Source organism: Lissotriton helveticus, chromosome 2_1 (assembly GCF_964261635.1).
Source record: "Lissotriton helveticus chromosome 2_1, aLisHel1.1, whole genome shotgun sequence".
Classification (NCBI taxonomy): domain Eukaryota; kingdom Metazoa; phylum Chordata; class Amphibia; order Caudata; family Salamandridae; genus Lissotriton; species Lissotriton helveticus.
In genome coordinates this window covers 677,198,192-677,210,794 of record NC_136059.1, presented here as the reverse complement: position 1 = coordinate 677,210,794, position 12,603 = coordinate 677,198,192, and positions in this window count along the sequence as shown.

Here is a 12,603-nt window from a genome sequence, read left to right as displayed (position 1 = left end):
TTATTAAGGGCTCTTAGGTCAATCACAAATCTGTATATTTTTGGGTAGAGAGCATCTCAATTTGTCTTTTTAAGAACGGGAATAATGGGACTGTTACAGACATTGCCACGTGTCTCCTCCACTACGCCTTTGTCCATCAATTCGGATATTATTGTCAACAGGGCCATTTCTCCTTCCGAGGGCAGTCGATACTGCCGAAGGCGGGGGAGAAGTGCGCCTGGCTGGATGCGTACCACATGAGGGGGAATGTTGAGACACCCTACATCAGTGTCTGATGATGCCCAGAGGGAGGAAGGTAAAGACTGCAACTCAGGTGGGAGAGGACCGGACGGATACATGTAGGAAGCTGCAGTCGGGCAAATTGTTAGGGATACACCTTGGGGACTACATGATATGGTCGCATACAGGGCTTTTAGTAAATCCAAACCTAGCAAGTTCTCACTGCAACCTGTAGTAAGGACCAAGGGAACGTCAACATGTGCAGGGCCAATGTCGAGAGGGAGGGGTTCAGAGACAGGACTGGTCACGGGCGTCCCTGCAAAACCCACGGAGACATTCATATTGCCAGAAAGGGGTGCCTCCGGGACTGACAGACGTGCAATAGAAGACCTGAAGGCCTCAGTATCCAAAATAAAATTCTTATCATTCCCCACAACTGACATTTTAACATACGGGCCCCTTTAACCCCTTCAGCGCTAATGACAAGGGTAACTCGTCATGGACTTTCCATTGATTTCAATGGAAAGTCAATGGAGCTCATCGAGCACCCTTAGCAGCCAAGTGGTTAATCCACTGGAATTTGCACTCTGATAATACCCCTTTCCTGGCTGTCCTATGCTTGGTAGGATCCTGTTTCATCAATTTCATCATAATCATCATTATAATAAGTGTGTGTTGCTTCGTTCCCATCAAACCTGTTGGTCGGACGTTGCCGAATGGGGGCTTCATCCCTGGGCCTACGCTCTTTATCCTGTGGGTGGGACGGGCCATGATCCCGAGTCGGCCTCGCTTCCCTGGGAGCGCAAGGCAGAGGCTTCCCTGTTCTTATGTTTTCTGCTAATACAGGACACTCATCTATCCAATGGCCGCACCCCTTACAATAAGCACACTGATCGGTTTGGAGGGCTCCCGTACCTTGAGGACTGGAGGGGGTGGACTGGCGAGCCCTTGGAGGGGGTTGGGATTGCGGTCTAACATTTCCGCGGGCATCGGGACCTCGGGGAGGATAAGCTTGCTGTAAAAGAGCCTTAGTCTTAAGATCCCTAACCTTCTTATTTTCCTTATCCTTATCTTCGTTCTCCCTTTTCTCATGATATTGAGCCACAGCCAAGATACCGGTCATAGTTTGGGCAGACCATGTACTCTCAACCTTCTTAAGCCTGGCAGAGATCTCTGGAAGTAAGTTGCTGACAAATTTGTCGACAAACACTGGGCCAGAACCAGGGGTCCGGGGGTCCAGACCTCTATGTCCCTTGTATTTAGTCTCAAAACGGGAAAAGAAGTCAGCCACGTTTTCATCTTTTCGCTGTCTACAGGCGTTAATTTTATCCCAATTAATGACAGTTTCCGGTAAAAGTGTTTTCATAAACGTCATTATTTTACCGGGCAAAGTCAGGATGACAGCTTCTGGTTTAGCCCCTCCTATCCTTGCTTCTTCCATAGCCTCTAGGTCGGCCCATTTACCTCCCAATGCCACTTCATGATCGGTATGCCGTATCTTATCCCAAATTTCAGTGGGTACAACCGTACCAAAAAGTAAGTGTATATCCTCCAGAACAAGAGTACCGGCGGATATAATCTGGCCTAACTCTCGGTAAAAGGCAGCCGGATTCTTCCGGTGATCTGGTAACTGACCTTTTAATTGCATTACTTCTGAGCTTTTCCAAAGGACATGAACCCAAAGCCTGCGTCAGTGTGCTTCGACAGCCCCTCTGCCATTATTTTGGGCGTCGGTAAGTGCATTAACAAAGACAAGGGCTGCCTCTCTCATGGGCATTGCTGTTTCTAAAGGGGCATTTGAAAAGGTAGTCATGTCACGGTAAGCTACTAAAACAGATATAGCACTAAACATCCCCTCTCCCTGAACATCACCCCTTTTTACTTGTGACCTAAGGTCCATCAATCCGGTAGGTATCTGAACAGACACATTTTCAAATTTTTGTATTATCAAAACACACATATATTCAGCCCAGGTGGTTTGTTCCATAATTGTCCATGGTGAAAAGGTGGACCATATCTCTTTAAAGGAATAAATATTTTTGTTATTCATCCAACATTCACATTGTTGCCTCTGTAGGTCTTTCTCTTGAAGAGACGAAAAGCTTATTGCTGAGCGTAAGGAGGCTAATCGGGGGTAATTAAATAATTTACATAAGTCTTGCTTGACTGTAGACCACGGGGAAGCAGGAGAAGGACGGGTAGGGATAAAGCCGCTAGGGTTGGACTGGTGGTGACTGGTTGTTATTCCCTCGGTGAGGATAGAGTTAAGGGGTGTGGTCGAAGTCATGGGAAAACTCGGGAGGGCTGGTGTGACAGGGGAAACGGTAGAAGGGGCAGTGGGGGCTGGAACGGGTGGTGGTAGGGGGACATGAGGGGTGTGAGGCATCAGGGCAGGATACATTGGGGCATAGGTAGGAGGGCTTTCTAGCATGGTATCAAGCAAAGAATCGCTTTCTTCTCCCCCCTCTACATGGACCTTTACTTTCTCCTCACGGACTGGATAACATTTCTGTACCCTGGCCCCATGCTCCCTATCGGCTATTTCTGCTGATTTGGTCATTCTATTTTGCAAATTTTCTCTGGAGTGGTCGGACATAGGCATTCGTTCTTGTTTTCTTTCTTGCGCCTTTTGTTTCCTAGTTCTCTGTTCTACCTCTTTTCTCCAAAATCGAACAGACTCAAACATGGACGCAAGTGTTTTTCGTTTAATTAATTGTTCCTCTAAGTTTGCAAGGACTTGGGAATCAAAGGAGCCAAAAAAATGGACACTGTAACTCTGCGCTACTTCTCTTGGTGTATTTCACCCACAATGAGAAAAACATTATGGCAGCAGGGCCATATTTAATATACATAGCATGGCCAGGAGTTCCTTCTGGAGGAAGCGAGCAGGCCTCTTCCAGCTGAGAGTCCTGGGTGCACATACAACAACATAATCTCTTGAATTTACTAATGGCCGGCATGCTTAAAAACGGATATCAGACACAAGCGGGTTCCTAAAACTCACCTCGCTTGCTTGTCTTTTGCAAAGGACAATTATTCATACAGTTTTCATACAGAACAGACACCAGCGGGTTTTGAAAAATTTACCTTGCTTGCTTGGCTTTGGCAAAAGTCAATAGTAAATAGTTTTTTGCGAAAGTCAATAACAGACAGACTTGGTGGATGATCAGTCCACCCTTACCTTACAGGGGTAGTTCCCTTCTGCAGACATAGGGCTGTGTCCTGTTCCAGAAATTATTTGCTAGGGGACTCCAGCGAGAAGGCAGTCAAGTGGCCCAGACCGGGAGGGGAGGAACGGGTCTACCGGAATATAACAAGAATACTTGGGTAGGGCGCCTCCGTCAGAGTCTCTACGTGCACCTCCTCACATCCACCGGGCCTGACCTCCGTACTCGTGGAGTCCCTATTCGGGCACCATTTGAAGAACCGGAATAACCCATCATTTACTCGGTGTGAGGGCCATGGTGCTCTTTTGACGGGCTGCAGAGAACGGGGGTTGGGTGGGCGACAGTCTCTGGGCAGAAATGCAGGTCTGCAAAAATGAGTTTTTATCGTGGTGGTGGGATTTCTTTTGTATTTCAAGGGGAAACAACCAAGTGGGTCCTGTGGATTTTTTTTTCACGAGATGGCAAGGCAAAAATCAGTGGAGTCCAGTAAAAAGGGATTGTCATAAAAAAACACATTTCTTCAATGTAATCTGGTAGTGTATGTACAATATTGCGTTGGAGTGAGAATAAAGACTAGCCTTTTTATCAGAATAAAGCACTTGAAAAGATGAAGCACTGGCTGGACATTCTAATAGGGATTATTGTGTGCACTTTGATGTCTAAAACTCTAACCCCACACCACCTGAGTAAGCCTTCGAGTTGCTCGTCATGTTTACCTGTAGTTGCTAAAGGGGTGGATTCGGTACCCAGTTTAAAGAGCCGTAGTAGGCCAGCCCTGGGCAATAGTGGAAAATTACCTCAAGCCCTACCGTTGGTGCAGCGAGCCCGCGAACCAGCACTGACAGTGACACTCAGAAGGACACCAGGGCGACATAATCACAGGTATGTGAAAGCATGGGATTTACTATCTTATTCAATCAGGTAGGAAGGACCAGTTTAAATGAGAAAGATTCACCAGATTTTCATTTGAACATATAACAACCTCCAAATTCCCGTGAGATTTAAGAACAGTTCCTTGAGAATGTAATCATGCAAAAAGGGGCTTTCAGGCTGATGTGAAATACAAAATAGTAAAGGGAAGCACTGCACAGTCTCCATAGAAATCAGAATCAATGTGTGGCGTATTTCATGAAGGCAAAGCTGCTAGAATTCTTGTAAAGAGCATTTACCAATAAGTAAAAAAACGAAATGGAATTTAGTAGTTCATGCACTCTGAGAATAGATTTCTACGCTTGTTAAAAATCTTGTCTTTATCTAACTCGACGTCAACTTTAAGAAAAAGTTAGCCATCATCAACGGTGAAGAATGTCTTGAAACAACGTTGAATGGTTGGTTTCTAGACTTTATTTCAAATTCAATTTGCTCAGGTTCGACCAATGTAAGAAAATCAACAATAGTATGTAAATTAGAATTATAGAAACACTCTAAAATCAGAGTTAGTCCGCAAGACTGACATTCCATGTTTTTCATTTCATGGTATCTCTGCATTCATTCAGAAAAATAATACGCATAATGATGTACCCACATGTTGATAAACTGGACCGCAAAGATGTCAGGTGTGACTGTCATTCAATAATTGTATAAATGTGTTTAAATGTCAATGATGCTTCTCTGCTTTAATTGTTGTTTGAAATATTTACTTCAAGGTAATCTGTGAACAAATTTTGAAGTTTTTTACCGGGTGCAATTTTACACCCAGTAAACCCTGGCTTGGCTGGCACTGCAGACAATACCACAACTGGACCATTGCCCATGACACTTTCATGAGCAGCAGGGGTCTTGTGTCAGAGGAAGAGGCCTGAGCAAATAGCAAACCCGTTGAGCCCCTGACTGACACCCCACCCCCTTGTCTCCCACACAGCTGTAAAGTTGGGTTTGAGACCACCAAGGCAGCCATCCTCCTTGTCACTAGGAAACCACCCACTCACACCTTCGAAACTCCCTACCTCCTGCCCCCTTGCCAACAGCAGCACCATTACAGATCAAAGACAGAAAGCCTCACCAACACCATGATGGTGAGCTCCACCAACACCATCGGGGAACCAGAAAATACCTCAAGCAAGCCCCCCCATGCAACCCTCTCCATGTTCCACACTGGCCCTGTTGGTCCCAATATCACCTGCCGAGAGGAGATGGTAAATGAGAGTATTAAAGAGGCTAGAAAAGGGAACACCTGAGAGTTTGTTACCATTGAAAATGGATGTGCATAGTTATTCCCCATTCCAGCCTGTTTAATTTGCAATTGTATGGTTCAGTGGTGAAATGACCGGCTGGAGATGGTCATTCCATCCACAATATTGCCAGTCCCTCTGCACCATGTAACTCGCAATCAGTGCTTTTGTGTTATTCCACAAACCTCCCAGATCAGTCAGACCCTGCTTCCCATGAAGAAGTGCAACTTACATCCAGATGGCATCTATAGCTACCACCCATCCTTAAACTATCATTTAGGGGAAAGATCATTCAGAAAGAGGTAGCTAATTAACAGTTTGCATTCAAACCTCCATAGAGTATAGAGAAACCCACCATCGAAGTCATCAGCAATGCTTTTCTGTTTTCCAACAACAGTGGCCGATGTCTTTTTGTCCTTCATGACCAGCATGTAGCATTCAACATCATCACTGAACCTTTCTCAATCCTCTTGCACCCAGAGTGGGTTTGTGTTTAAATACTCTTATTGAGATTTTTCACAAAAACTGGTTAGTAATCTTTCAATTTCATTTCTTAGCAGGCAAAGGATTGAAAAGAATACAGTATATTGCAACATAATCTGAGCAACCAATTAAAGATCATCGTGATGCCCAGTGAGAAGAAAGAAGACTAGAAAGCAAATATGAACTCTTCACTGGACCTCTCAAACAAACCAATGTCTAGGTACCTACTTTAGGAGTAAAAGAGAAGGAGAGAAGTAAAAAGTGGATCTGGAGCTTCATATGCAAAAGCATTGGTGACTACGCCACCAAGTGTCAGTGCTGGTAAAGGATTCAGGATAGAGGATTCGTCCGTGAGTACTGGCTGCAGGTCCTTAACATCCTTTAAAGGTTGACTGACCACATTGCTGTAAATGGGTCCCAAATATCATTCAGCACATGGAGCTGATTGTTATGCGTATACACTAGCCTCTCATGTGCTGCTATCCAGGACATCAATCTATACATTTCTCATAAATGGGTGCTGTCAATGTTTTCCACGCCTGAAAATACATAACTTTACCAAAGCAAAGGCTATGCCAATCCATCTCTTTTTGTGATTGTTCATTCCAGTAGTATCCTAATATAAGGTAGCTATAGCACGTAATTAGTTATTATGATACTATATAATATTGCTGTTTAAAATTGCTGATTGTGGGGAAGGGTTAATGACCAAATCACTTCTATTGGTTGGGTGTGCCATAGGTGGGGCCAGTAGGATTGTATGCTTGAACATTGCCAGAGAATGTGGAGTATATTGTCCTTTGTTTGTCTGCACTGTGAACAATACGATGAATTTGACATTTACCCCTGTGCAGTTTGTACACTGCTGCCAGCCCTCTGTGACGGCCTGTGCAGGTAAGAGCAATGGGGTGGTCGAGCGGTGAGAGGGGGTGAGACTAAAACTCGGTGATGTAGCGAGCGCAAGGTAAGTGGTTTTCTTTTTTTAAATTATTTTTCTCCTCATTTTTGCCTGTCGACTACCCCCGTCCCACTGTCCCACCGCCCCACTGCTCTTACCTGCACTGGCCATCACTGCCAGCCCTGTAGAATTTTAAAGAAACGTAAAGCCACATGTATCAAAAATACATTTTGCATTCAGTAAGTAGCGATAATTGCTATTTAAGGAATGCACAATGGTATGTAAGAAAATATCGATTACCTAATAGCGATTCCTACAGGGTCGTAATCACAATTAGGCAATCGCTATTAGGTAATACTACTCCATTCATTCCTATGGGCCTAAAACCCCATAGGTGCAAATGGTTTTGCATTACCTAATTTGCGATTACCTAATTGGTAATCGCACATTAGGTAATGCAAAACCTAGGGTCCCCAGGGGCCTAAGGCCCCCATGAAGGACCCCAAATAAATGTGTACATGTAAAGCGCACAAATGCCCGAGGCGGCCTCTCTAATGGATCTTTATTAGGTCTGGCCATTCATTCTCATTGTAAAAGTGTTGTCATCTAGTTCACTATTTCCGTCTGAAGAGAAGTTCCACTGGTTTGGAAGAGAGTTCTGTTATTATGACCAGCTTTTTAGGTCTCGCCTCTCAATGCGCATGCGCATTGAGCGGAGCGAGACTATAGGGGCTTAAACAAGGTTCAACTAAAGTGACGATTTGATGCTGTGCCCGTGCGCTTTGCGCATTGACCTAAAATGCGCGTGCACAGCATCAAATCGCCAGCCATCTGTTCCCCAGCAGCTCTTCCCGCTCCGCCCCACAAGCTTCCCCCAGCGTGCGGTCTGCCTCAGCTGCACTCCTCCCACACCTTTGAAGTGAAGCTTAGTTTCACTTCAAAGGCCCCTGCTGCTTCACACTATGTCTCTCCCTCATCGCCGCTCTCCACGCTCCGCCCCCTGCTGCGGCCGTGTCGCATTTCTCCTCCCCCTCCCAAGTCCCAGAATTCACAGATACATTGGTAGCTATATGCTATCTTATCCCCTACTTGACACAGAAAACACATTCAAATGGCAAACCTCTTCCTCTAGTTGAATTCAGCGTCTATCATGCAGGTTTTTCATGTTCGATTTGTTTCCGTACGTTTATTTTACTTTTATCTCCCCTGCTTTCAATATTTGGTCAGCTCCAGTCCAGTCTCTTCTCTTTTTGCTCAATCAGTAGCTCCACCGGTCCTGTTTAAATGTGCCTACAAATATGCTTGTGCAACGCGTTTTTTACATCCATACGGTGGGATTTGTCGGTCCCCGCACAGATGTATCCCTTGATGCATGTTAGAATAAATTGTCCCTCTCTGGCGACCGTCAGCCCTAGGCGTTCTTTATGGTTGCTTCCCACCATTGCTTCGTCTATCAGGCGCGGCTTCTCCAAGAATATCCCTGCATTTGACAGTCCGCGCCGCCCGCACCCTCTTCCCGCAGCTGGCGGCAGTTCGGCTCTCAGTCACCTCATGGCGATCATCGGCATCGTGAATGCACAGCGCAGCTCTGGCAGTGGAAATCAGAAGATTGTTTTCACTCCCGCCTCTAATGTGTCCCTTTCTTCTCTGTACTTTCCGAAGTCTGTCTTTATTTATCCTGTCTCTCTTTATATCCCCACCTTACTTGCATTTTTTCCCTCGATTCTCCATCCGCCCTGATTTTAACAGCTGCCTTCTAATCTTTGCTTTTTAAATCTATTACGTTTATTTCACCTCTTTCTTTCCTCAACCACTTTCGGATTTAAATACCCTCATCCCCACTTTCCGTCTTCCCCTCTCCGCCTCGTGCCCCGTTCTCCTCTGCTCCTGTTTCCCCTCAGCCTCCGTGTGTCCCCTGACTCGCCTCCCTGTCCCCCCTCCTCACTCTCTTCCTCGCTGCACATTGCACCAATATCATTAAAGATGCAGGGATTCTGTCGAGGCATGAGGTGCGGAATCTGATGAATGGCAAACAGGCAGTTTGAAGCTGCTGGGTTTGCAGAAGGATGGAGTTTTGGGAGATGAAGGCCTGAGGTTTCGGCTCACTTTTCGTTTTGTGTGCTGTTGACTCGTGGGCAACTTGTATTGTAGGAAGACTCGCCTAACGATCAATGGATTGATAGCACAATTACTCTCATCAAATATATAACCTGGCATAGACAGACCGCCACTGTTACAAGCTCTTGTGCTATATTTCAAAATGATGACCACCCTTGCCTGAAATTCTGTGTCACATCTTTCAGTGATATTGTCCCAACAGACCCCTGAGCACCGCCGATTACCACAAACCCCCCACATTCCTTCACTTCCATTGAGCCACGCAGTCCGGGACACAATCCCCCTGCACCCATCCCCCTTTAGCATCCTCCCGAGCCATGCGATCCTCCCCATGTCCCTCACTCATCCAAATTTGAACTCAACCGCCCTTACTGAAACTTCAGCTTCTCTCCCCACTCTCCACCACTAGCCCCCGCTAGCACATCGATCACTGGAGTGAAATATTCAGTTCACACTATTTATTTTGATGATATCTTCCTTTTCTTAGGTGAAAACCGCGTGCGCATTATAAACACTTTGAATGTCCTCTCTTTAGTGTGTTCGGTTACTTTATATCATTCCTTCCGCTGTTATCTCCCTCTACTTATATGCAAAGCAAGCGCCCGTCACAAATAGGCTGTCTAGTCTCTCTTTAGTTTGCTGGCGCCATTCAATTCACACTCTCAACCGCCCTTACTAAAACTTCAGCTTCTCTCCCCACTCTCCACCACTAGCCCCCGCTAGCACACCGATCACAGGAGTGAAATATTCAGCTCACACTATTTATTTTGATGATATCTTCGCTTTCTTAGGTGCAAACCGCGTGCGCATTATAAACACTTTGAATGTCCTCTCTTTAGTGTGTTCGGTTACTTTATATAATTCCTTCCGCTGTTATCTCCCTCTACTTACATGCAAAGCAAGCGCCCGTCACAAACAGGCTGTCTAGTCTCTCTTTAGTTTGCTGGCGCCATTCAATTCACACTATTAAATGCTATAGGTGTCACATTTGAAAAAGTTTAAAGTATTGGCATTGTAAATGACAAAGCTATTAATTTGGCTATTTTCAAAACCAACACATTAAAAATAAATTGTCATTTACAAAACCAATAGCTCCAACTTTTCTAATGCGAGACCTATTGCATTTCCAATGCTTGTTTCTAGTGGCCCCATTTCAACAAATAATCTTGCATGGAAGAGGGTGTCATAAATTATGGTGGCATCCCTAACATGTTCATTAAACAATGTATTGGTTGTAATTATTTCCAGGACTGGCTTTTACGCAAATGGTGCTCCGTAAATAATTCCCTAAAGGACTTTAGAGTGCTGTCTGAATGAACATGATCAGTGGTGGGAATCTACTTTTCGAGCAGCTCATGCCATATGAATGGCTTTTCCTCGACTATTAGTTTTGTGTTACCCCAGATGAGAACAGCATATTGATGGTACCGCTCTTTTTCCAGATCTTTTTGTCGAGGAACACACATGTAGCATCTGCATCAGCAATGGGTTGCACCTGATTGCTGGTGTCATCCCATCGAAAAGCAATCTGAGGTTTTCTTATAAGGGTTTAGGTGATGGGCTATTTAGGTGAGATGGTCTGCTCTGTAGTATGTCACTATATGTGGTAATTGTAACCCACCTGAGGTGATAGCTACATACAACTTCAATATCACAAGCCTTTGAGGGATTAAACCCCAGACATATTTTCCAATCAGTTTATCTATCAGCTATAACATGATGGTTGGTATCTTGATTGGTAGCATTGAAAACATTTTATTAAATCTGGGCAAAACTACCTTAAATGCCTTCTTTTTGACAAAATCAATTTCAGTCATTTAATTAGCCCCAGTAACGTTTAGTTTATTATGGTATGAAAGTCGATACCCACAAGGACATCCAGATATTTCAGCTTGCAGGATATGCATTTACTCGGGCAATTTGCTCAAGACTGCTGCTGTTATATTAGGCATCATAGGCATAGCTTCACCTTCAATAAAGTTTATTTTGTACCCTGAGAATGCAGAGAATACAGTGATAACCTCCATCTGGGCTGGTATGGTGTGGTCTGGCTTACTAATTGTCAGCAATGCATCATAAGCATAGAGCATGAGGTTAGTTTCTCCTTCTGCTGTTGTTATTCCTCTAATTCTGGTAGATGTTCTTCTGCCTATCCCTAAAAAGTGCTAATGCCAAGATTAAAGGTAGTGTTGAGAGAGGACATCCCTATCCAGTACCTCTTCTAATCATAATGCTTTCAGATACAAACTGTTTTGCAATGCATTCAAGCTGTAGGGTATAAGCAATCAATCATTATTTTAAATATGTGGGCCAGACCAAACCTCTTCAGTATTCGAAACAAATAGTCCCACTTTATCAAATTCTTTTTCAGCATCGAGGGAGAGGAGTATTTTCTCATCCATATCAATCAATCAATCAATCAATCACGGCATTTGTAGAGCGCGCTACTCACCCGGGAGGGTCTCAAGGCGCTGGGGGAGAGGGGTATGTTACTGCTCGAACAGCCAGGTCTTGAGCTGCTTCCTGAAGGAGAGATGGTCTTGGGTACGCCGAAGGTGGGTGGGGAGGGAGTTCCAAGTCTTGGCTGCCAGGTAGGAGAAGGATCTTCCTCCGGCGGTGGCTCTGCGGATGCGTGGTACAGTGGAGAGGGCGTAGCTGGTCGATCGTAGCTGGCGGGTGGGTGTGTAGAAGGTCATTCGGTCGTTGAGGTACTTGGGGCCCAGGTCATGGAGAGCCTTGTGTGTGTGGGTGTGGAGTCTGAACGTGATTCTCTTGCTGACGGGGAGCCAGTGCAGGTCTCTCAGGTGTCCGGTGATGTGGCTGTGTCGAGGGATGTCCAGGATGAGTCGTGCGGAGGCGTTCTGGATGCGTTGGAGTCTTTTTTGAAATCTGGCTGTGGTTCCGGCGTAGAGGGTGTTCCCGTAGTCCAGTCGGCTGGTGACGAGTGCCTGGGTGACGGTCTTCCTGGTTTCAGTGGGGAATCATCTGAAGATCTTGCAGAGCATGTGCAGGGTGTTGAAGCATGAGGATGAGACGGCGTTGACTTGTCTGGTCATCGACAGGGAGGAGTCCAGGATGAAGCCCAGGTTGCGTGCGTGGTCCGTTGGTTTGGGAGCGGTGCCCAGGGCCACCAGGAGTCATCCCAGGCGGAGGGTGATGATCCCAGGATGAGGACTTCCGTCTTGTCTGAGTTCAGTTTAAGGCGGCTGTTCCTCATCCAGTCGGCGACGTCTTTCATCCCTTCATGTAGGTTGGCTCTGGCGGTGGTGGGGTCGTTGGTGAGGGAGAGGATCAGCTGGGTGTCGTCGGCGTAGGAGATGATGTTGAGGTTGTGTTGGCGTGCGATGGCTGCGAGGGGGCTCATGTAGACGTTGAAGAGGGTTGGACTGAGTGAAGATCCTTGTGGTACGCTGCAGATGACTTCGGTGGCCTCGGATCTGAACGGAGGGAGGCGGACTCTCTGGGTTCTTCCGGCGAGGAACGAGATGATCCACTCCAGTGCTTTCTCTCGGATTCCGATGTTGCTGAGGCGCTTCACTAGGTGTTA